The following is a 26456-nucleotide window of genomic DNA, read 5'->3' as shown; positions in this document are numbered from 1 at the left end:
CAGTCAGGCTTAACTTAGAAGGCAATGTGTAAAGTATTTGTGCAATAAATCATACAATAACACCATATAGCACCACAAAAATACACCACACAGGCCCTCATTCCTACTCTGGCGGGCGGCGGTCGCCGCCCGCCAGCCGGGAACCGCCAATTGGCTGCTACGCGGTCAAAAGACAGCTGACGGCATTCAGACCTTCCCGCTGGGCCGGCGGGCGCTAACTATGTTAGCGACCGCCGGCCCAGCGGGAAGGAGGGCTGCAACACAGGAGCCGGCTCCAAATGGAGCCGGCGGTGTTGCGGCCGTGCGACGGGTGCAGTTGCACCCGTCGCACTTTTCACTGTCTGCTAAGCAGACAGTGAAAAGCTGGCTGGGGCCCTGTCAGGGGGCCCCTGCACTGCCCATGCTAGTGGCATGGGCAGTGCAGGGGCCCCCAGGGGCCCCAGGACACCCGTTCCCGCCAGCCTCTTCCTGGCGGTGACAACCGCCAGAAACAGGCTGGCGGGAAGGGGGTCAGAATCCCCATAGCAGCGCTGCTTGCAGCGCTGCCATGGCGGATTCGCCCAACCGGGGCTAAATCGGCGGGAAACCGCCGGCCCCGGTTTTCTGACCGCGGCGTCAGAATGGGCAAGGAAGCACCGCCAGCCTGTTGGCGGTGCTTCCGTCATTCGTGGCCCTGGCGGTCGTAGACCGCCAGGGTCAGAATGACCCCCACAGTGTTTGGAAAAATATATAATATTTATCAGGATAATTGTAGGTCAAAAATGAATAAAGATGCAATCTGAAATTGTAGGGATATCACTGGAAAGTGATATAAAGGGGGTTATTCTAACTTTGGAGGAGTGTTAATCCGTCCCAAAAGTGACGGTAAAGTGACGGATATACCACCAGCCGTATTACGAGTTCCATAGGATATAATGGACTCGTAATACGGCTGGTGGTAAATCCGTCACTTTTCGGTCACTTTTGGGACGGATTAACACCTCCTCCAAAGTTAGAATAACCCCCAAAGTGTCTTAAGTCTTTAAAAAGCAAACAAAGGGGGTTATTAAAACTTTGGAGGAGGTGTTAATCAGTCCCAAAAGTGACGGTAAAGTGACGGATATACCACCAGCCGTATTACGAGTCCATTATGGGCCTGATTCTGACCCCCGGCGGTCCGGCGGGAGCACCGCCAACAGGCTGGCGGTGCTCCTCAGGACATTCTGATCACGGCGGTTCAGCCGCGGTCAGAAGAGGAAAACCGGCGGTCTCCCGCCGGTTTTCCGCTGTCCTGCAGAATCCTCCATGGCAGCGCAGCTTGCTGCGCCGCCATGGGGATTCTGACACCCAATACCGCCATCCTGTTCCTGGCGGTTCGCCCGCCAGGAACAGGATGGCGGTATGGGGTGTCGTGGGGCCCCCGTAAGAGGGCCCCACAAAGAATTTCAGTGTCTGCTTTGCAGACACTGAAATTCGCGACGGGTGCAACTGCACCCGTCGCACCTTCCCACTCCACCGGCTCCATTCGGAGCCGGCTTCCTCGTGGGAAGGGTGTTTCCCACTGGGCTGGCGGGCGGCCTTTTGGCGGTCGCCCGCCAGCCCAGTGGCAAACCCAGAATAACCGGAGCGGTCTTCTGACCGCGGTGCGGTATTCTGGAGGGGGGAACTCAGGCGGGCGGCCTCCGCCGCCCGCCAGGGTTAGAATCACCCCCTATATCCTATGGAACTCGTAATACGGCTGGTGGTATATCCGTCACTTTACCGTCACTTTTGGGACGGATTAACACCTCCTCCAAAGTTGCAATAACCCCAAAGTCTCTTTCATGCACAAAGTACCTGGTTTGGAGTGGAAAATCTCCGCAAAGGGCCGCAGAAGAAGAGAGATGTGGAAAAATGGTGTGTGCGTCGATTTCTCCCCAGCACACACGGACTTGCGTCGTTATTTTTCACTCGGGGAAGTCGTGCGTCGTTTTCTGGCACGTGGAGAGTCTTTTTCTGTGGGTCGCAGGGATTACCAGATGTCCCTGGTATGTGCATGGATTCTGCTGCTGGTTTTATGGCTGCGCGTCGTTCCGCGGGGCTGTGCGTCAAAGTTTCGCTCTCACGGCAGGTGTCGCGTCGATTTCCCCTCTGGAAGTCAGGCGCCGCTGTCCTTGCGAGGCCGTGCTTCGAAGTTCCGGTCGCCCCGAAGGCGTTGCATCGATCAGCGTCGGTGTGCAGTGTTTTTCTCGCCGTGGAACAAGATGTGCGTCAAAATTTTCGGCGCACGAAAAGTCCAAATGAAAAAGAGAAGTCTTTTTGGTCTTAGGACTTCAGGGAACAGGAGGCAAGCTCTATCCAAGCCCTTGGAGAGCACTTTTAGAGCCAGACAAGAGTTCAGCAAGGCAGCAGGACAACAGCAAGGCAGCAGTCCTTTGTAGAAAGCAGTCAGTGAGTCCTTTAGGTAGCCAGGCAGTTCTTCTTGGCAGGATGCAGGTTCTGGTTCAGGTTTCTTCTCCAGCAAGTGTCTGATGAGGTAGGGCAGAGGCCCTGTTTTATACCCAAATGTGCCTTTGAAGTGGGGGAGACTTCAAAGAGTGGCTAAGAAGTGCACCAGGTCCCCTTTCAGTTCAATCCTGTCTGCCAGGGTCCCAGTAGGGGGTGTGGCAGTCCTTTGTGTGAGAGCAGGCCCTCCACCCTCCCAGCTCAGGAAGGCCCATTCAAAATGCAGATGTATGCAAGTGAGGCTGAGTACCCTGTGTTTGGGGTGTATCTGAGTGAATGCACAAGGAGCTGTCAACCAAGCCCAGCCAGACGTGGATTGTAAGGCACAGAAAGATTTAAGTGCAAAGAAATGCTCACTTGAAAAGTGGCATTTCTAGAATAGTAATATTAAATCCAACTTCACCAGTCAGCAGGATTTGGTATTACCATTCTGGCCATACTAAATATGACCTTCCTACTCCTTTCAGATCAGCAGCTACCACTTCAATACTGTATGAGGGCAGCCCCAATGTTAGCCTATGAAGGGAGCAGGCCTCACAGTAGTGAAAAAACGATTTTAGGAGTTTTACACTACCAGGACATGTAAACTACACAGGTACATGTCCTGCCTTTCCCCCACACAGCACCCTGCTCTAGGGGTTACCTAGGGCACACATTAGAGGTGACTTATATGTGGAGAAAGGGGAGGTTTAGGCAAGTACTTTTAAATGGCAAGTCGAGGTGACAGTGAACTGCACACACAGGCCTTGCAATGGCAGTCCTAAGACAGGAAAAAGGGGCTACTTAAGTGGGTGGCACAACCAGTGCTGCAGACCCACTAGTAGCATTTAATCTACAGGCCCTAGGCACATATAGTGCACATTACTAGGGACTTATAAGTAAATTAAATAGTCCAATCAGGTATGATTCAAGGTTACCATGTTTAAAGGGAGAGAGCATATGCACTTTAGCACTGGTTAGCAGTGGTAAAGTGTGCAGAGTCTAAAAGCCAGCAAAAACAGTGTCCAAAAAGTGGAGGGAGGCAGGCAAAAAGTTAGGGGTGACCACCCTAAGGCTGTCAGGTCTAACAAACCTGTTGCGCTAAAACACCGGAGAGTAGCTTTCCACCTGAGGCCAAAGGTGAAAAAGGAACTGAGGAAGTTGGAACAGGCCGATATCATCAAGAAGATAGACTACATGGGTCTCCAATTGAGGTCTTTACTTTGAAATATTGACAATAGAAACATTATGCTATCCATTTACTCAGTTCTGGACTGCAGTTGTCACTAATAACTTGCATCAGTTGCTGGGTATCAATGTGGACATCTGATTTCTAGAGTAGCCCTTCCCTAGCACCAGGCAGTGAGTACCATAATCTTCTACTTGGACCCATTCAACCACTCACTGAGCGTCATAGAAACGGATGCATAAGGGCGCCAAGTATTTTAAGAGCTTGAGTTAGAGTTTAGTCATTCATTAATGGAAAATCATTTGATTTCTAGAGGGATGGGTAAATTTAGAGAAGAAACCACACATTGCTATGCTTGTGGTGGAGGGATTTTCTTGTGTACATTCGCCTCTAGATTTAGTTCTGCCTGTCCCGAAAGCGTAATTTTCTCCACTTCCTGCCACTACAAAATCAGTTTTCAGGTAATATGAAGAAAACACTCCGGAAGTCCTGCTGTCCATGAAAGTCGAAACCGCATTAGCAAGAAGCTGTCAGGAAAGACCCATTTATATGACAATGGCTTTAAGAATGACCTGCCTGCTACGGAAATCTACTGTAGCCATTAAGGGACTGGAATGGCTGAGCATTATGTTAAATACCACAGACCCCCTGGGGCTGGGTTTAGACATTGAACAGCACGCAGATGGCAAGCTGTCATCTTGCATGTGTTGGAGCCAAAAGAATAAAAATGACACTTAAAGACCAGTCAAGATTTTCATTTCCTTAAAGACGTGTTTTCGGTTTATAGCAGGCCATGCATGAAGATAATTCATGGTGTTTCCTATTGAATGCTTGTGACCTTGACTCTGACAAGGAACCCAAGGAATGTTTACTTACAACAGAAACTGGGCCTGAGATGCCCTGCTCGCTTGTAATATTTGTAGAAGGAAGTTTCCTCTAATTTATGCATATGTTTGAATTCTTTAGGTTCAATGACAAAGTACGGATCCATATTCAAGAAGAAGCTCCGAGCTGTAAATAGACTGAATGTTGTATAAAGCATACATCCAACTGTATGCACTTACCATCTGAGAAATGTATAAAATATTAAGCTTGCAAAGTGGCAGAATAAGGGGTACGTCTTGAGGTTATTTGTATCGTATTTGGGAGACGTAGAAGGTGTGGTGAAGGCCCATGTGGAGCTGTGTGGCCTGCTGCACTGGAGCGCAAGTAAAGGAGACTGCAGGCCTGTGGTCGGGTACAATTCCGTGCCGTTAACTGGCACGTGGTGGGATCTGTCTCTCTTTATTAACTTGCTGTGACATTCAACGTAGGGTCAGGGTGAGGTGTATGCGTCACACCGTGGCGACCTGACCTCTTTATGTGTTATGCTGAAACAGATGTCGTAATTAGAAATTAGTAGTGAGTGTTTATGTATTTCGAACAATGAATTACGTAGAAAATGATATAATGTAGAGAAATAATGCACAAGTTTGAAATTGTGACCTCGAAGAATGGCCATCAGTTTCACGAAATGTACTAATTTATGATTAATACGCATGAAATATTGAAAATGTTTTAGATTAATTTAGTAATATGTCAAATTTAGGGTTATGAAGTATGCTTTAACTTATTAATTGTAGGCCTTAACTTAGAGAGTGTCTTTTGGGGGGTCATTCTGACCCTGGCGGCCGGTGGCCGCCAGGGCCACCGACCACGGGAGCACCGCCAACAGGCTGGCGGTGCTCCCACGAGCATTCTGACCGCGGCGGTTCAGCCGCGGTCAGAAGCGGAAAGTCGGCGGTCTCCCGCCGACTTCCCGCTGCTCGGGTGAATCCTCCATGGCGGCGGAGCGCGCTCCGCCGCCATGGGGATTCTGACACCCCCTACCGCCATCCTGTTCCTGGCGGGTCTCCCGCCAGGAACAGGATGGCTGTAGGGGGTGCCGCGGGGCCCCCGTAAGAGGGCCCCACTGTGTATTTCAGTGTCTGCAATGCAGACACTGAAATACGCGACGGGTGCAAACTGCACCCGTCGCACCCCTGCAACTACGCCGGCTCAATTCTGAGCCGGCGTCCTCGTTGCAGGGGCATTTCCTCTGGGCCGGCGGGCGCTCTTTTGGAGAGCGCCCGCCGGCCCAGAGGAAATGTCTGAATGGCCGCCGCGGTCTTTTGACCGCGATGCGGTCATTTGGCGGCGGTACCTTGGCGGACGGCCTCCGCCGTCCGCCGTCCGCCAAGGTCATAATCACCCCCTTGGTCTAGTTTAACCAGGCCTCATGCAGAAGCTGTAATTCTTAGCATTTAATAGAAAAATGCTGACAGAGTGAACTAATTGTGAAATGTTCATTGTCTTGTTAAAAATGCTTGGCAGAAGCATTCCATGAGAACCAACTAACAGGAGACAGTGGGGGTTATTCTAACTTTGGAGGAGGTGTTAATCCGTCCCAAAAGTGACGGAAAAGTGACGGATTTACCACCAGCCGTATTACGAGTCCATTATATCCTATGGAACTCGTAATACGGCTGGTGGTATATCCGTCACTTTTCCGTCACTTTTGGGACGGATTAACACTCCTCCAAAGTTAGAATAACCCCCAGTGTCTTTAAAAGTGTAACAATTGTGTGCAATGTGTGCAAAACATTCTTTCCCAGTAAATGAACAACAAAAACACAGACTGTAGAGGAAGATGCAATAATTTGATACCTGATCTGCCGGATGATGAGAACATTGTACAGCAGACCAATCAACGATGACGTGTGAAGGGTGAAATATTAGAATTCATAGATTTGGTATATGAAAATTATTGGGTAGAGTAATAACATAGCTGTCCAATAGGGATTTAGGGGATAGTTTGGGTGACTTTGATATAACAATGCAACAGAGGCAAAAAGACTTCAGATCTTACCCCGTTATGAGATGCAATATTGAGAAGAAGAGATACAAGATTCTGTCATTGGGCTCATACTCTCTGACTGAGAGCCTGATGCTCTGCTGATTGATTGATGATCTGAGGAAAAAGACTGATTCTGCTTGCTGACCCATACCGTGGCTAGGTAGATAAGACAAGGTGACTGAATTGCATTTTATGCCTTTTCTTTCTAGGTACCGACTGCGCTGTCTTGATAGTTCTAAATTGTTTTGCATGACGCACCACATGCTGATGCTAATTTGGGTTAGTTTAGGCTATTCACATGACGACTGACAAATTGCAGGAACACATTTTTGACAAGCTATCTTGTTGAATTCAATGTTGTGATTACTTCATCGCAACTGACTTTGTTATTAATCTGCACAATTGCTTTAGAATGTGTTGTGACTCAAGCCTTGATTAGATTGTGTTTCTTCCATCTCTTTGGTCAACCAGTATTGTTCTTACATATGTTTCATTTGATATTGAGATTTGTAAATCGGTTCGTTATCTGACGTATGCAAGATATTGGAAGAATACGACAGGCACTGCTATTTGAGGGAATAATACTGTTTTATTGATATCTTGGCCAGTCCTCTCTTGTTCCTCTTCACAAGATCAGCCCTAATTTCTATTTCCTCAAAGCCCCTTTTCTTTTCTCTTTCCAGGCTCTGGTGGTGTCTTGGCTCCGTCTTGAGGAGGTCTGGTTTCCCGTCCTCCGGTCGCCCGTATTCCCCAAAAGAAAGGAAAATAAAAATAATCAGGTAAGTGAAAATGAAGTAGGGCTAAGGTAAGGGGTCAGATAGGGGTTAGTAGGGGTGGTGAAACAGGTAGGGCGGCGGTGCTGGTTGTGGTGGGTTTCTCTATTTATTTATTGTGCCTTCTTTCCCCTGTGTCCCGGTCAACCCCTTCTCTTCTTTCTAGGGTTTCTCCGGAGGTGTCCCAGTCCGTGGGTTAAGTAAACGGGTTTCCCCTTCTCTCTGCAGGTCTATGCCCTTCCTTTAAAGAAACCTCCCCGTCCTCCCTTTTCTCCCCCCCCTCCCTCTTTTCCCTGTGAGCCAACCTGACAGAGTCTGCCAGGCAGGGTGTAGTCGTACCTGGGAGGGCCACGTCCCTCCAGGGGCGCGGCCGGCAAGTAGGTGGTCCCCCGATTTCTTTTCGGTCGGGTTGGGGGTCGCCCACTGGTTCTTCCTGTCCTCTAGGCGTCCCGCCTTCCGGGTCTCTCCCTCCGTCTCGATCACTTTGCTGGCGGTGTCTTCCTCTCCCTTTAGCTCCTGGGTGAAGGTGGGTTCTCTTTCCGTGCTCTGCTCTCCTGCCACGGTGTTTTCTCGCTCTTCCTCCGGCTCCTGGATGGTGGTGGTTTCCTCTCCTCGGCTTCTCCGCGTTCTCGGCTCCTCCTTTTCCTCCGACCTCTCTCCTCGTCCGTCTTCTCTTTTCCTCTTTATGACGCCCTCCGCGTCATACGTCATTCTAGGGGAATCCTCCTCCGTGCCCCGGGGGTATCGGGTTTCTTCCCCGACGGGAGCTTCGGACCCGGGATCGGCACCTCGCCCGTTACACATCCCCTCCCTTGGATGGGGCGGTTCGAGCCCCCCAGGTCCCGGAAATGGAGACAGATAGTCCGCTTGCCCCATAAGGTCCCCAGGGAGATGACAAACCTGGAAGGAGAAAGGTTGAAGCTCCATAAACCACCTTAAAATGCGAACGTTGGTATCTTTATACCTCGAGAGCCAGGTAAGAGGTGCGTGGTCGGTGTATAAAAGGAAGGACCTCCCTAGGAGATAATACTGAAGACTTTCCACAGCCCATTTAATGGCCAGGCACTCACGCTCTATTATGGGATAGTTCTGTTCCCGTGGAAATAGCTTGCGACTAATGAAGACCACTGGATGGCTTATCTCATTTTCATCTTTTTGAAAAAGTACTGCACCCAGGCCTACGTCCAATGCGTCCGTTTGGAGGTGGAAGGGACGGCTGAACTCAGGACATTTTAATACCGGTTGCGTGGTTAGACATCGTTGTAAGGTACGATAGCTATGGGACTGTAGAATAGTTAAACTTGTGATGTTCTTAGGTTGACCTTTCCTCAACAGGTCAGTGAGAGGGGCGGCCACTGTAGAGTAGTGGGGTATGAATCTACGATAATATCCCACTAGGCCGAGGAAGGAACGGATCTCCTTTTTTGTACTGGGTGCTCTTATGCGTAAAATGGCTTCAATTTTACTCATTTGTGGTCTGATATTCCCGTTTCCTATATGATACCCCAGATAGGGAATTTCATTGAAGGCCAGTCGGCTCTTGGAAGGATTGGCGGTCAATCCGGCCGCTGCCAGTGCTTTAATGATCAGTTCTAAATGGGATAAATGGTCTTCCCAGGTTTCGCTATGAATAACGATGTCATCCAGATAGGCGGCTGCGTATCTGGTATGTGGTCGCAATATAGTATCGATCAGTCTCTGAAAAGTGGCGGGGGCCCCATGTAGTCCAAAGGGAAGTACGTTAAAGTGATATAAACCGGAAGAGGTGGAGAACGCCGTTTTTTCTTTATCTGCTTTAGCTAAAGGAATCTGCCAGTACCCCTTGGTTAGGTCCAGGGTTGACATGTATTTAGCTTTACCCAGCCGTTCTAGAAGTTCGTCTACCCTGGGAAGAGGATACGTGTCAAATTGGGACACGGCATTGACTTGTCTAAAGTCGATACAGAACCGTATAGATCCGTCCGGTTTTGGCACTAATACAACCGGGGAGCACCAGGGACTTTGGGACGGCTCTATAATACCCATGTCTAACATCCTTTTTACCTCCTCTTCAACTATGACCTTCCTTGCTTCGGGAATGCGATAGGGGCGTAACCGGATTATTTTTCCCGGTTGGGTTATAATCTGGTGGTGGATTAGATCTGTTTTACCTGGCATCGGGGAAAACATGTGGGGCTGCTTATTAAGGAGTTGGTTTAGTTGTTGGTTCTGTTGCACTGTTAACTCTGCATTTCGGAGGGGTACCTCGCCCCTTGGGGTGGGGTCCGTGGGGCACCACCCTATTTCTAGCTCTTTTACTGTATTAATTAAACAGTTCATATTTTGATCCACCTGTGATTCCTCCCATCTTTTTAGTAAGTTAACATGAAAGATCTGAAATCGGTTGGGATTAGTTGTTAGTTGTAGCTTATAGGTAACAGGAGTTACTGCTGCTATTACTTTATAGGGTCCTTGCCATTTTGCCAAGAGTTTATTGTCTGAACTGGGTAAAAGCACTAATACTCGGTCTCCCTCTACAAAAGATCGCACTTGCGTGTTCCTATCATAGTATCGTTTCTGTTTCTCCTGGGCTTTTTCCATATGCCCTCTCACATCTTCCCATATTGTTTGTAGTCGAGACTTTAACTCGCTAGTGTACTCTAGGAGAGGCTTTTCCCCGTTTTCGTCTTCCTCCCATAGTTCAGCTGCCATGTCCAATAGGGTTCTAGGCTGTCGCCCAAACAACAGTTCGAATGGACTATGCCCTGTAGAGGCTTGTTCATGGGTTCTGACCGCATATAACACTAGAGGAAGTTTCTTGTCCCAATCTTTACCTGACTCGGAAATCGTCTTTCTCAGGAGGGTCTTCAGGGTGCGATTATACCTCTCTACTAATCCGTCTGTCTGGGGATGATAAACCGCTGTCCTTAGCTGTTGTATCCCTAATATTTGACAGATCTGAGCCATTAGGTTGGACATAAACTGGGTCCCTTGGTCCGTCAATATTTCTCGGGGAAACCCTATTCGTGAGAAGAAACTTATCATGGCGTTGGCGACACTTTTGGTGCTAATACTGTTCAGGGGGATAGCTTCCGGATATCTAGAGGCGTAGTCGACCAATACTAGGATATATCGGTATCCCTTGGAAGACGGTAGAAGTGGCCCGACTAAATCCATTCCTATTCTAGAGAAAGGTACGTCAATAATGGGCAGAGGATGTAGGGGGGCTTTTTTCTGGGGTCCGGGATCGATTAACTGACATCTAGGGCATTGTTGACAGAACTTTCTGATATGAGAAAAAAACCCAGGCCAATAGAACTTCCTTAATAGGTACTCCTCGGTTTTCTCTCTCCCATAATGACCACCCCCCGGCTGACTGTGGGCTAGGTGCAACACATGCTGCCTATAGGGTTCGGGAACCAATAATTGTTTCTTTTCCCCTCTCTCGTTACTGGTGATCCGATATAGCAGATTTCTATTTATTATAAAGGAGGGACCCTTATCCTCTATGGTTCGAGGTTTGGCGCTTTTCCAGGCATGGATCAGACTGGGATCGTCTCTTTGACTACATCGGAAGGGTGGAAGACCAACGAGGGCGAGTACCTGTGCATTAAGACTATCGTGGTTCATATCTCCTCTTTCATAGGACTTCCTGGCTTCTCGTTTCTCTCTTTTAGTGGGTTTATAGCGGATCACCTGGGTAGGTATGGTTAATTCAGAAAAAGGGGCGCTTCCCAACCAGGCATCCAGGTCATTCTTACTCTGTGTGCTGTCTAAGAGGATCGGAAAGTCTTTAAAGTCTGTTCCTATGATGGCTTCTTCCACCAAACCTTCAACTACCCCCAGCCGTATGGGGGTCTCTTTTCCTTCCCAAAAAAGGGTAGTCCATATTAGGGGGTATTCCCTTGTTTCCCCATGAATGCAGCATATGGATACCGTGAAATCCGGATCAAGGTTATGCTCAGTAATTAGGTCCGCTCTAATTACGGACTGGCTACATCCGGAGTCGATGAGCGCCAACGTATCCCTTCCATTAATGGACACTATCTTTTTGTATTGAGTTTCTTTCCCCCCGGTGTAGAATACCCGGCCTCTCGTAACCCCTATTTCCATGGGTTCGGGTTTCCCGGCCTTCAAAGGACAAAAGCGGGCAATGTGTCCCCATTCCCCACAACTAAAACATTGGGGCTGCTGCCCATATGGCTTTTCCATCCCTCGTAATCTTCCCGGTTCCTCTATTAGCCTTTTCCCTGTGGCTGCGGATTGTCCCGGGTTTTGCCTAACGGGTTGAGGTAACAACCGCGGGAGTGGTGTTTTGAATTCGAGGGTGCGGTGGAAAGCGCAGGCCAGCTCAATAGTAGTATTCGTGTCGGGGTTTGGGTGTTGCTTGATCCAATGGCGAGTATTGGTGGGTAGAGCATCTAAATATTGTTCTAGGAGGACGGCCTCGATAACGTCTTCCCTATTCGTCCCTATGGGTCCAAGCCATTTGAGCCCTAGGTCTTTGACCCGGAAATATAAGGCTCGAGGGTTCTCAGCGGGGCCCCACTTGGCCTTCCGGAAGCGAACCCGATAATGTTCTGTATCAAAACCGACCCTTTCTAGGATACTCTTCTTGATGTCCGCATAGGGCGTTGTTCCTCCTGGGTTAACCGCTTGATATGCTACTTGAAGTGTCCTGGTTAACAAGGGAGCGATATATTGACCCCATCTGTCCTGCGGCCAGGTGGCTGAAAGGGCAACGCGTTCAAAGTTAGTAAAGAAGGCGTCGGGATCTTCGCCTTCCTGATATCTCTGCAAAACGGAACTCGGTACATTTGGATGTACCCTAGTTGCGGCAATGGTATCAGTCAAAGTTTTTATGGCGTTGTCATGTACCAACTGATTGTTGGCCATGATAGTGGCCTGACTTTTAAGTGCATTTTGCAGAGCCTCCCTTTCCACCTTGGCAGCCTTCTGTTGTTCCTCCCATACAATTTGCAGATGGCGTTGGCCCTCAGCCAGTTGCTGCATCATGTCGGCCATTGTGGGTGTACCCTCCATCTTCTAGAATTCTCCTGTCGCTTGTTCCAATATCCCACTTCTGACACCACTGTAAATGGGTTCGTTATCTGACGTATGCAAGATATTGGAAGAATACGACAGGCACTGCTATTTGAGGGAATAATACTGTTTTATTGATATCTTGGCCAGTCCTCTCTTGTTCCTCTTCACAAGATCAGCCCTAATTTCTATTTCCTCAAAGCCCCTTTTCTTTTCTCTTTCCAGGCTCTGGTGGTGTCTTGGCTCCGTCTTGAGGCGGTCTGGTTTCCCGTCCTCCGGTCGCCCGTATTCCCCAAAAGAAAGGAAAATAAAAATAATCAGGTAAGTGAAAATGAAGTAGGGCTAAGGTAAGGGGTCAGATAGGGGTTAGTAGGGGTGGTGAAACAGGTAGGGCGGCGGTGCTGGTTGTGGTGGGTTTCTCTATTTATTTATTGTGCCTTCTTTCCCCTGTGTCCCGGTCAACCCCTTCTCTTCTTTCTAGGGTTTCTCCGGAGGTGTCCCAGTCCGTGGGTTAAGTAAACGGGTTTCCCCTCTCTCTGCAGGTCTATGCCCTTCCTTTAAAGAAACCTCCCCGTCCTCCCTTTTCTCCCCCCCCTCCCTCTTTTCCCTGTGAGCCAACCTGACAGAGTCTGCCAGGCAGGGTGTAGTCGTACCTGGGAGGGCCACGTCCCTCCAGGGGCGCAGCCGGCAAGTAGGTGGTCCCCCGATTTCTCTTCGGTCGGGTTGGGGGTCGCCCACTGGTTCTTCCTGTCCTCTAGGCGTCCCGCCTTCCGGGTCTCTCCCTCCGTCTCGATCACTTTGCTGGCGGTGTCTTCCTCTCCCTTTAGCTCCTGGGTGAAGGTGGGTTCTCTTTCAGTGCTCTGCTCTCCTGCCACGGTGTTTTCTCGCTCTTCCTCCGGCTCCTGGATGGTGGTGGTTTCCTCTCCTCGGCTTCTTCGCGTTCTCGGCTCCTCCTTTTCCTCCGACCTCTCTCCTCGTCCGTCTTCTCTTTTCCTCTTTATGACGCCCTCCGCGTCATACGTCATTCTAGGGGAATCCTCCTCCGTGCCCCGGGGGTATCGGGTTTCTTCCCCGACGGGAGCTTCGGACCCGGGATCGGCACCTCGCCCGTTACAAGATTAATCTACATGACTTTAGCATTGTTAATATAAGGGAAATAAACTTACTAATTTAATAAGGTGTGGTTATTCATGACCTTCCAGTCATGGTGTGTGATAATTACTGACTTCATTGAGTATTGATTGACTAATGATTATTAATTATTTTATATTGATTATTGTTTCTGTACTTGAACTATGGTAAGAACATCTTAAACGAGTCAAAAGGTTCATCGACCTATACGCGTCCCCTTGTAAGTTTTCTTATTAAGGACTGACGTGCCAACAATTATGGTAGCAGACTGATGGTTTGTCTCTTTAAGGCTTGCCATGGGTGTTTGGTACAGAGTGACAGGTGTTAACAGTTACGGTGGGGAGACCGATGGTTAGTCTTTTTAAGAACGTGCCATAGGTGTCCAGAGCAGAGTGATAAGTGTTACAGTTATGGTAGCGGGTTGAAATTGGTCCTTTTGAAGATTCAGTATTTTTGAGATTTGGATTTTGCTTTAAAAAAATGACATTTGTAGAGAAAATGATGTTCCCTTAAGTCCAGAAATGACTTTCCCAGATCCTGGATCCTGTTAGCAGTGGTGGGTATGTTCCTGGCGTTCTAGTGATAGAGTGAGAGAATAGGTTGCGCTTTCACAGCTTATGCAAACTGCAGGTGAATTGTGAGGTTTGTGAGAAATTAGGGAGTTGCATACTCCAAATGCAGTTTTAGTAGGAGTGTGCGTACTCTGCAGTGTGTGAGTAGGGAAGTTGTCGAACTTCACATGTGTGTGGCGCTTGGTGCTCAAAAATTGTCCACATGGTTGTACCGACCCTGCATGGTCTAAGACTCTGGAGTATATTGAAAAGTGTATGAGACACTTGGTTATATGTTGTAATCTGTCTGGTTTAGTAGGTTGATCGGGCGTGGTCAACACGTCAGTGTGTGAGTTAAAAGTGGGAGAGAGAAAATTTTGACTGAGATTTGGCGAGTCCTATGTGCACCAGAACAGACCCGTTGATCATTTGAGAGTAAAATTTGTGGGTCGAATTTTGCTTGCGAATCTGGGAAATCGAGAAAGAAGAATAGCTGCATGAATGAAAGGGCATACAGTGAAAATCCGTAAGGTTTCTGAAGGGATTGTGTTACCTTCCTGTAGTAAACCAGCAGGCTTGTTTTTGGTTATTGTTTTTTGATTAGTGCTTGCAATATTTTGCATTAGTTTCATGTGAATTGGAGTTTAGGAAGACAAGCCACAAGACTTTGGGGGTCATTCTGACCCTGGCGGCCGGTGGCCGCCAGGGCCACCGACCACGGGAGCACCGCCAACAGGCTGGCGGTGCTCCCACAAGCATTCTGACCGCGGCGGTTCAGCCGCGGTCAAAAGCGGAAAGTCGGCGGTCTCCCGCCGACTTCCCGCTGCTCGGGGGAATCCTCCATGGCGGCGGAGCGCGCTCCGCTGCCATGGGGATTCTGACACCCCCTACCGCCATCCTGTTCCTGGTGGGTCTCCCGCCAGGAACAGGATGGCGGTAGGGGGTGCCGCGGGGCCCCTGGGGGCCCCTGCAGTGCCCATGCCAATGGCATGGGCACTGCAGGGGCCCCCGTAAGAGGGCCCCACTGTGTATTTCAGTGTCTGCAATGCAGACACTGAAATAAGCGACGGGTGCAAACTGCACCCGTCGCACCCCTGCAACTACGCCGGCTCAATTCTGAGCCGGCGTCCTCGTTGCAGGGGCATTTCCTCTGGGCCGGCGGGCACTCTTTTGGAGAGCGCCCGCCGGCCCAGAGGAAATGTCTGAATGGCCACCGCGGTCTTTTGACCGCGGAGCGGTCATTTGGCGGCTCCCTCCAGGCGGGCGGCTCCCGCCGCCCGCCGGGCTCAGAATGAGCCCCTTTGTCAGGCGCGGTATGTGTGAGTGTGACGTCATTGGAGCCGTGCTGGGATAGGTCGGTTAGTGAGAAGGGTCGCGCATGGATTGGCAGCCGTCTGTGAGAGACAATTGTTTGAAAACGTGGGTGAAATGAATCTTGGGAGTAAAAGTCATTTCCTGATTTGATTTTGAATAAACAAAAGTAGAAAAGATGAAGTTTTTCAAGGCACTGAAGAGTGCCCTAAGGGAAGATACATACATCAGAGCGAGTGTAGGGGAGCCTACCCCACCAGAGAATACACCACCTTACATTGTAATGGAGGAGCGAGGTGTCACTCTGTGTCTTTGGTTAAAACAGTGGTGCAAGTTGACAGAGAAAAATGGGAGCTTAGCCTTTCCTGAGAATGGGCCGTTTAATTTGGGAATTTTGGAGCAATTGCGGATGGCGCTATATGAATTGAAGCCCCTTCCGAGAACAGCACAGTTTGAGGCTTTAGCAGGTTGGGAGCTTGTAGCTAGACAGCAACAGCAAATGAAATTCGAGAAAAGAATGTGAAGGGTATTAAAGACTTTAGCGGAAGTGAGATGGGATCGGAAACAGAAGAAATGGAAATCAGTGACATTGCAGGACGTTAAGTTGTTTCCAGCAATCACACAAGGAGATGAGACAGAAGGAAAGAAAGCAACTAGAAAGACTAATAAAAGGCCGTCCGAGAATAAGGAATCAAGGAAGTCTTCCATAGTTGAGGAGGAATCAGATGCTGAGGATCTTGTTACACAGATATTGAGAGATCGACCACCACCGTATGCAGTGCATGAAAGTGGTCCGAGCACTAGTGCTGATCGGACAGCCCCGGCACAGGCAACGGGGACATTGAGTTTGATACAGGTTAATGCTAGCCAGACACAGGGTGTGGTGCAAGGTAGTCCTAATGTGCTGACTACTCCAGTAGTTCAGGCACAGATGCATCCGCCTCCCATACAGAGAATTTATCCTGTTGTTCGACTTTGAACTTAGTGGTGCCTACGGAGCAAGTGGTTCTGAGACCAATGTTGGTCCAGACTGAGCCGAATCCAATTTTGTTGCCCCAAGTGTGCCCGAGGGTAATGCTGAAATTTACGCCAATGAAAGGGACACAGTCAAACTTGACTCCGGTAATGAACCAAAGCATGGGAGTCACTCTCCCACAGGGCACAGGTGCTAGAGCAGCCCAAGATGCAATATCGCTGCTGATTACTGTTGGTCTAGCGGTACCATTATTCGCGCAAAAGAATCTGATTGTGAACGAAAAAGGAACAATGTCTCAGAGTCTAATGAGGAGGGGACCAAATGAACACGTTCAGGTAGTCTTGTCCGTTGGTCAGACTTTTAATGGGCCGAGATCATTGTTAGATCTCAGTCCACTTGTTGCACTTCCAGATGCTATGAATGGACCAAATGCATGTCAGAGCTTGAAATTATTGACAACGCAGACTCCGAGTGGAGTGGTACAGCAGGTGGCACTGGTCCAAGTGAGTAACATTTCATTACAGGGACTGACAGCTCAGCAGTTAACTGAATGGTTAGAAAAGCTGAATACCCCACAAAATGCTTCCAAGGGAGAAGAGCAAATAAATTGTGTCAGGTTGAGCATGGAAGCGGGTGAAGTAGTTGAGGGAACAATGGGGGTAAATAGATTAGAGTCCTACACAGAGGCAGAGTTGAGATACTTCTGCCTGAGGATTATAAGAGAAGTGGGCAAGGTACACCAGAGATTGGCAGATTTGGCATAGAAGCATGGCACAGAAATTGAGAAAACTAAGATTTGAAGAGAAGTTACAGATTAGATTTTGAGACAAAGTATTTTGAACACATGAGGTCTACCGGAATGAAGTTGCACCTTAAAGAACTATTGCAGAGTGCTCAGGTTTGGGGAGCTTTAGAGAAGTGGGAAGGCAGATGGGTAAAGAAAAGAGACAAAAGAAAAAGAGGTTATCTAAAAGTGACTGAGAATGTTCAACAGGACAATGATCTGGTGAAGATTTTGCCAATGATAGAAATTCCAGTGGGTAATTTTGTTCACATTCCCTGGAGTAGGAGTGATATTCTGTCCTTTATGAATGATTATCCAAAACTGAGAGAGAAGCCAGTAGAGTGGCATCAGCAGACAGACAGCTGTGTGAAGCTCATGAAAGTTTTGTGGGAGGACTTGAACACATTAATGGAAATAGTGGTTCCAGCACGACCTATGGGTTGAGTGTAAGAGAGCTGTAGATTGGCCAGCAAGTGAACCAGAGAGGGATAAAAGTACAGGTGCACCATCTCATTACTATTGTCGCGCCGCACCGCGCGGCGCGAGCCGAGCGTTCGGCACAAGCCGCGCGTTCGGCTCGGGCCGCGCTTCGCGTCTCTAAGACGCGGCGCGCCCCGAGCCTTTCTTGCACCCTGCGAGGCCCCAGGACTTACTTGGGGCCTCGCGCTGCTCTCTCCCTCCGTCTTGTTGGGGTCTCCTGACCCCTCTTACCTGTTTGGGGCTCCTTTTTCTTCTTTTTCTGTCTTTCTTCCTTTTTGGGTCTGTTTTCTTCCTCTGTCCTTTATGTCTTTTCCCCTTCCCAGGTTACCTCTGTCTTCCCAGCATTCCTCCTTCCCTATTCTCTATGGTTTCTGCTCCATCCTATTCTATCTACTTTTCCCTATTCAAGATGGTGTCCTTTTTCTTCCTGTGGGTCACTTCCTGTTTTATGGTATTTAAGGGTGGTGTTTCTTTTCCTCTTTGCGCTGCAACACTCTCTGTTTCAGTTAGTGTCCTCGCTCCTGATTTCCTAGCCTTTGGCTCTGGATATCGCCATTTCTGTGTTACGTCAGTTCCTTTGATTCCTGTTCCTCTGTTCTTGTTCCAGGAATTCCCCTGCGAATCTTCTGGGAGGTTTTTTCCTCTTCTTCTGAAGGGGTTTTTTCCCTCTGGCGCTACTTTCTCACGGTCACGGTCTGTCCTTGGCGTTTCCTCGCCTACAGCACCGTGGCTACCAGAAAGAGTCGCCCCTTTTTGGGCCAAAGTCGAACTCTCAAGATCCACGCATCAAGATCTGCAAACTCCAGGCGCAAGCAGCACGTGAGTCGTGACAACTATAAGGTGATCAAGTTCCTGAAGACAAGAATTTCGCCCAAGAATATTGATTGACAGAGGATTGATAGGACAGTGCAGGAAGTAAAGGAGTCGATACATGCGTATTATGAGAGATTATTGAATCCGTTCAAGGAGTACAGTGGCAAAGAAGCAATTGAGCCGAAAGACATGCTGCATTTTGTGTTCAGATTTGTGGAAGGATTCAGACCTGAAAAAGGTCAGATGATTAAGAGTCATTTGATCTTCTGGCAGGCAAAGCAAATTGATGAGGTGTTGCAGTGTGTGAAATACTGTAGTGACGAGATTGAGTTGAAGCAGAAAAAGTTGAAAGAGAAGGCAATGGTGATGCAGATTAAGGCAGCTCAAACAGGAGTGCAATTAAATTGTGTGCAACAGATGCCGCAGCCGCAGGTAAATGTCATGTTTCAGCCTCAGATGAGAGGTAGGGGTCGCGGAGGCAATATGAATCATGGTCCGGATTTAAATACTGTTGTGGGTCAGAACGATGTGCAGGGAATGAAAAAGCTAATATCGTGTCACATTTGCGGAGCTGTGGGACACTGGAAGCAGGAGTGTCTGATGATGGTGCAGGAGGGTGTCATTCAGCAAGGTAGTGACATCAATGCATTTCAGAATACAAGAGGACCAAGAATGAGAGGTCCAAACCCAAATTTTCAGAATAATTTGAATCAATTGCAGAATTTCCAGCCCATGCAGCAGGTGCAAATGCCTGTGCACAAGTGTCACAGTTGCAGCCGATGCAGCAGCAGGTTCCTATGGTACCTAGACAGCAAATACAGATACCTAAAGCCCCGATGGAGCAGCAACAGATGATGCTTTCTCAACAGGTCACAGGTCAGAGGCAACACAGAAGTAGTAACCCAGTGCACCAATTCCCACTACACAGTGAGAATGAAATAAATGGTGAATGGATGAGTGATAGTTCAGATGAGGAACAATGTGTGCTTGTGACTTCTTTAGAAGTAGATCAGAGGGGACCCTATGTGAGGGGAAAGGTTATGGGTCACAGAGTCTCATTTCTGGTGGACACAGGAGCTACACGCTCTACAGTGAGAAGTGCAGAAGTCCTGAATCTGCCCCTTTCAGGAAGAACAGTTCAGGTTGTGGGGGTAGCGAACGAGTATTTGACAAACCCGATTACAAATCAAGTACAAGTTGAAATTGGCAATTGCCAGGGACTGCATAAGTTTGTGGTCTGCAATTCGAGTCTGGTATACCTACTGGGAAGGGACTTGTGTGAACCAAAGTGTTTGATTACTTGCTCAAATGATGGAATTGAGATCCAGACAAACAGTGATGAGGAGGAAGACCCAGCCCCAGAAACTGAGTGTGAAACTTCAAATGAGAATTACCCTTTGATTGAGTTTTTCCTGATGTTCACAGTGTGAGAGATTCATTCTGATTTGACGGGCCCAGCACAAGAGAACGTGTGGGATTTGACAGGGAAAGAAGTGTGTTTGATCAAAGGAGTGGAGCCGATTAAGGTTACCTTGAAGCCAAATGCGGTTTTCTGCAACTTCCACAGTATAATATGCACAAGATGTCCTGATGAAAGTGGCTCAGATAATTGCAGAGTTTGTGAAACAGGAAGCCCTAAAAGAGGTGTTGAACAACCCATGCAATTCACCAATAATGGGGTTGAAGAAGCCATGTGGGAAGGTCCAAATTGTTCTGGATTTGAGAAAAATAAATGATATTGTGGTCAAGTGTTGTCCCATAGTGCCCAACCCAGCTGTAAAAATGTTTCAGATTTATGTGATGCAGAATGGTTCACAGTTGTTGATTTGTCACAGGTGTTCTTCTCTGTGCCTCTTCATGAGGATAGTCAATTTCTCTTTAGTTTCAAATTCTTATATCAAGTCTACTGCTGGTGTTGACTTCCTCAGGGGTACACGGAGTCATCTTCCTTGTTTAACCAGATCTTGAAAAAGACTTTGAAGTCATAAGAATTACCTTTCCAGTCGACTTTGGTACAGTACATTGATGACTTATTGATTGTGTCCAAGAAATAGGGACGAGTGTAAGTATGACTCGATTGTCCTATTGAACCATTTCGGAAAGTATGGTCATAAAGTGTCTCCACTGAAATTGCAGTACTGTCAGAAGGTAGTGAAATATTTGGGTCACCAGATTGAGAAAGGGTTGAGAACAATATCCAGAGAAAGAATTACCATGACACTGTAGATAAATCCCCTGACGTCACAGAGAGATGTCAGGATGTTCCTAGGAATGGTGGGTTATTGTCGCAAATGGATCCCGAATTTTTCAGAAATTTCAAAACCATTGCAGAAACTGACTCATAAGGATGTCATAGATCCCATAGTACTAGACCAGGATGAGATGAAAGCGTTCACTGAGTTGAGAGAGAGTTTATGCAGAGCTTCAGCGTTCGGTATGCCTGACTACACTAAGAGGGTCATTCTGACCACGGGAGCACCGCCAACAGGCTGGCGGTGCTCCAACGAGCATTCTGACCGCGGCGGTTCAGCCGCGGTCAGAAGCGGAAAGTCAGCGGTCTCCCGCTGACTTTCCGCTGCTCGTTTGAATCCTCCATGGCTGCGGAGCACGCTCCACAGCCATGAGGATTCTGACCCCCCCCTACCGCCATCCTGTTCATGGCGGGAAAGCCGCCATGAACAGGATGGCGGTAGGGGGGGTCGCGGGGCCCCTGGGGGCCCCTGCCGTGCCCATGCCAATGGCATGGGCACGGCAGGGGCCCCCGTAAGAGGGCCCCGCAAAGTATTTCAGTGTCTGCCTTGCAGACACTGAAATACGCGACGGGTGCCACTGCACCCGTCGCACCTTCCCACTCCGCCGGCTCGATTACGAGCCGGCATCCTCATGGGAAGGTCGTTTTCCCCTGGGCTGGCGGGCGGTTCTTCAGCAACCGCCCGCCAGCCCAGGGGAAAACTCGTAATACCCGCCGCGGTCTTTTGACCGCGGCGCGGTATTTTGGAGGGCAGCATCCTGGCGGGCGGCCTCCGCCGCCCGCCAGGGTCATAATGAGGCCCTAAGCCTTTTACATTGTTTTGCCATGAGCGTGACGCATGTTCATTGTCTGTCTTGACACACGTCCATGGAGGTGTTCATCGCCCAGTAGCATATTTTTCAGATACCTTGGAACCTGTTGCAGCAACCTTACCAGGTTGTTTGTGTGCAGTTGACGCAGTTGGTCAAAGTCTTTCACAGTGTGAAGGAGTGGTGATGGGATATCCCTTGACTATATTGGTCCCTCACTCGATTGAAATTTTGCTGACAAGGACAAAAACACAATATTTGACTGGTGCTAGGTTGACTAGGTATGAGACAAGTATTTTGGGTGCCCCAAACGTGACACTGAAAATATGTACACTGCTGAACCCGGCAACTTTACTTCCAAGTGATACTACTGAAATTGAGAAGGAGGAAGATGTTGAACATGATTGTGTCGAAGTAACTGAATTATGCACAAAACTGAGACCTGACATTAGAGATACTCGATTGGAAGAAAATTACCAAATTGTCTTCGTTGATGGTTCTTGTCTGAGAAACAACACAGGGACACTGAGAGCAGGATATGCTGTGTGCACAATTACAGGTACCTTAGAAGCTTCCTGGCTTCGAGGAGTGTATTCTGCCCTAGTAGCAGAGTTGGTCGCTCTTACTAGAGTGTGCCACATTTCTGCTTGATTGAGAGACACTATTTACACAGATAGGCAATATGGATTTGGAATAGTTCATTATTTTGGCCAATTATGGTCACAGAGAGGTTTATTGACCTCTTCTGGAACAACAGTGAGAAATGGTGAAAGAATAAAGGAGCTGTTATATGCAATTCAATTACCTGAAGAGATTACCATGGTAAAATCAAGTGCACATCTAAAGTCGCAGGACTATGTGTCATTGGGGAATGGCTATGCGGATCAAGTCGGAAGGTTTTGTGCATTGAACTGTATATAGTTCAATGACAAGTGGGAATTGTTACCTGAAGAAGACACCACATGTATGAGTTTTGCATTACAAATAATTGACATTTTAGAAGAGTTAAAATCTTTACAAAGCAATGTTGACAAGGAGGAGAAACGTTCATGGAGCAAAATGAAATGTGTTCAAAGACAGGATGAATTATTGGGTTCTGAAGAGGGCAAGAAGGTTTTGCCAAACAGCCTGTTGTCTCAAATGGCGAGGTATTATCATGGTCAGGCACACATTGAGAGGGATGCCATGGTACGTCCGTTCAAAATTGATTGGTTCAACCCCAAGTTCAGATGAGCAGCTGAAGCAGTTTGCCATTGTTGTGTCATTTGTCAGCAATTAAATTCGGGGAAAGGGACAGTGGTTAATTTGAGCCACACTGGAAGAACAGGAGGTCCATTCAGCAGAATGCAATTGGATTTTATTGAGATGCCTTCGTGTGGAGGTCAGAGATATGTGTTGGTGATTGTGTGAATCTTTAGTCACTGGATTGAAGTGTACCCTACACTGAGAAATGATAGCCTCACAGTAGCGAAACTGTTGCTTAGGGAACTGAAACCGCGCTTCGGATTTCCAATCTCTTTAGAATCAGATAGGGGAAAGCACTTCAATAATGAGGTGATTAAACTACTGTGTGTAGCATTGAACATTGAGCAGAAGTTGCATTGTAGTTAGCGCCCTGAAGCATCAGGACTAGTGGAGCAGATGAATGGTACTCTGAAATCAAAAATTGCAAAAATGTGTGCAGCTACAAACTTGAAATGGCCTGACACATTGCCTTTGGTGTTGATGTCAATGAGAAACACACCTGATAGTACTTCCGCCCGATGAGATCCTCATGGGCAGAGCAATGAGCGTGCCAGCAGTACCAGCCAATGTGCTTGTCAACATTACAGATGATATGGTGTTGGATTTTTGCATGGGTCTGGCTGATGTAGTCCGCTCTTTCCCTCAGCAGGTGGAGACCACCACTCTGTCACCGATCCATGACCCAGTGCACAACCTGAGAGTTGGTGACTGGGCTGTTCTCTGAAAACATGTGAGAAAGATGTCTTTGGAGCCACGTTGGAAGGGACCGTATCAGGTGGTCCTAACAACTACGACTGCTGTAAAGTGTGCTGGGATCCTGAACTGGATTCACGCGAGCCACACAAAGAAAGTGGCATGTCCACTGGATCATGAAGAAGCGTTGTTGAGAGTACCAACAACTGTGAGACAAATTTCAGCACCAGAAAAGGATCAAGGAAAAACTGAAGCTGAACCCGAGCTCATTGAAGACGGTTCCATCACTTCTGTGAGAGACAAGGGTGGAGACCTCCAAGAGGGTGCTGGAGAACCTATCTCAACTAAACCAGCAGGAGAGCCTAGTACAGAGGGGGTTCTCCCGGAAGCAGATGATTCCGAGAGGCAAACAGTGCAATTGCCAGACCCAGAAGGGGAAGGACTTGAGGTGGATCAAAGTCAAAGTGAACCGTCTCCTCCTGAACCTGTTGCAGGTCCGTCAAGAGAAAACACCACAGAGAAATAAAAGGATTCAAGTTCAGTCTTGAAGAGAATATTGACAGAAGGTTCGTTGAAGGGAGATAAGTGGCCAAAATCGCTAGTGGAGAAAAGGAAGGAGGTGATTGTCAAACCAACAATAGCGGAAGTAGCAGATACTACGAGAAAAGAAGAACTAAGAGAAGGAGACCTGAATGGTGATCAAAAGTTGAAAAGAAAGATAATAGCAAGAAGATACACAGGTCCTGAATGGGCGCATGTAACTATAAACAAATGTCAACAAGAGTTCATGTCTTTTTTTTGATAGGGAAGTTCTGAGTCAATATTTTGAGGTGACGTGAAGGAGATTGTGGAACTGAACTGATTACACAATCAGAGAAATAATTTTGAGGAAGACACTGTTGAAAGTAATGGGAAAAGACATTTGATAACCTGACTGATTTGACTTTTTGAAAACCTAATTTTGACAAGCTGCTAACTGGTTTTGACAAAGAAGAAGGGTTCCTGGAAGTGAAACTGAACTGCTGAAGGAAGAATTGCCTATTTTTGAATTTTTTATTTTTGCTGCAAGATTTTTATAAGTTACTTCTGCTTTCTGATTCTTTACAGTTCATGGCTGATCTAGATAAACAGGTTAGAGATGTTAGGCGGTGTAAATATATGAGCATTGGGTTAGCAATTATGTGTGGGATTTTGTTTATAGTATTGATTGTGGGTATGTGTGTTCTTGATGCGAGAGGAGATAACCATACTTCTGCTTTTGAGACTACTACATTAATAGCTGTAGAGAAATTTAAACTAGATGAGAAGTATTTGCATGATTATACTAATACACAAGGAGAACTTTCTTCTAACGTCTTCTATCCCTTGTTAAGAAGGTATGTTGAGAGAATGGATGCAAAAGATTGTCTTGTGTGTGCGCAGATTCCTCCATAAGTCGAGGAAGGAGTCACCTATCTTACTCTTCCATTAACATATGGGATAAGTTGTAGTCTGTCACTAATAAGGTTCTATAACAATAAGTATATTCAGTATTTTTACTCTAACCACAATGTCCTATTATTAGGTATTTGAATAGAGTGGCTAAGGATAATGACTTAGTATTAGTTAGAGGATTCTTTTAACCTACACTTACGTTTGGCACAGCATATGCGCATAAAAACAACCTAACATGCTTGCTTACACCTTTAGAGAAAAGCTTCTTAGATCATACTGATGACAGAAGAAAGGCACTGAAGGAGAAATTAGAGAAAGGATGGAGAAAAAGAACTTACAAGAATGGTTATGCTCATAGTGCAATTAAGACTCAAGAGAAATTAGCTTTAGATGCATTACATGTAGGGAAGCTTTGTATATATAGGCCAATGTCACGCACTGACACTTTATTTGTGGGTACAAGTGATTGCAGGCATGTGTTTTTGTTTCAGAGTTAATGGACATTTATGTTGAATGGGCAGGGTCCTGCGATTCCGGGAATATATTATATTTGTGTACTTAATGCTTATTACCGTCTTCCAAGAGGATGGTATGGGACATGTTATTTGGGGATAGTTTTCCCAAAGATTTACCAGATGGAGGATTTGAAAAGTTTCAGAAAATGACTGAATTACATCATAAGAGACAGAGGAGGGAGTCCTCTTCTGTGATAGTGGGAGATATATTTGGTGCCGTGATTCCTTCAGTGAGAGTCATCCTAAATTCGATCAACATCCTAAAGTTGTCCACGATGGGTGGATAACATGCTGACAAATATTTCAGGGGCTATACTTCTGATAGATACTGAATTATCTGCGGATAGCGCTATGACTCTTCAAAATTGTCTTGCTTCAGACATTCTTTTAGCGAAGGATGGCTGAGTCTGTAAAATGATTAACTCTAGGCATTGTTGCTCATACATTCCGAACAACAGTAAAGAGATAAGAGACTTACTTACTAATCTGACTAGTGTAAGTAGTGATTTGAAAGAACTAAAAGAAGCAGGTGTTTGGGGAAAGGTTGGCAAGGTGTTTGTTTCAGTGGGAAATTGGCTTAGTAGTATTTGGAATAGGGTACTATTGAAAATATTACAGGGAATACTAATTGTTGTGGTTTGTCAATTGGGGATATGGGGATTATGCAAATTATGCAAAGAATAATAAGAATAATCAGAGGAGGGAAGAAAATAAAAGAGAAATAATTTACTGGGAAAACTCCAGGAGGAGGCAAAATATTGAAGAAATAGAGCTATAAAATTGTGAATGGTAAATTTGGTGTTATGACACATTTAGTCATCAGAGGAGGGATTACTGAAGCAGGTGTCTTAATTAGAAATTAATAATGAGTGTTTATGTATTTTGAATAATGAATTATGTAGGAAATGATATAATGTAGAAAAATAATGCACACGTTTGAAATTGTGACCTTAAAGAATGGCCACCAGGTTACACGAAATGTACTAATTTATGATTAGTATGTAGGGAATATAGAAAATGTATTAGATTAATGTAGTAATATCTCATATTTAGGGTTATGAAGCATGCTTTAGCTTATTAATTGTAGGCCTTAACTTAGCGAGTGTCTTGGCCTAGTTTTGCCAGGCCTCATGCAGAAGCTGTATTTCTTAGCGTTTAATAG

This window comes from Pleurodeles waltl, chromosome 4_1 (genome assembly GCF_031143425.1).
Source record: "Pleurodeles waltl isolate 20211129_DDA chromosome 4_1, aPleWal1.hap1.20221129, whole genome shotgun sequence".
Classification (NCBI taxonomy): Eukaryota; Metazoa; Chordata; class Amphibia; order Caudata; family Salamandridae; genus Pleurodeles; species Pleurodeles waltl.
Note: the sequence above shows the minus strand (reverse complement) of the source record.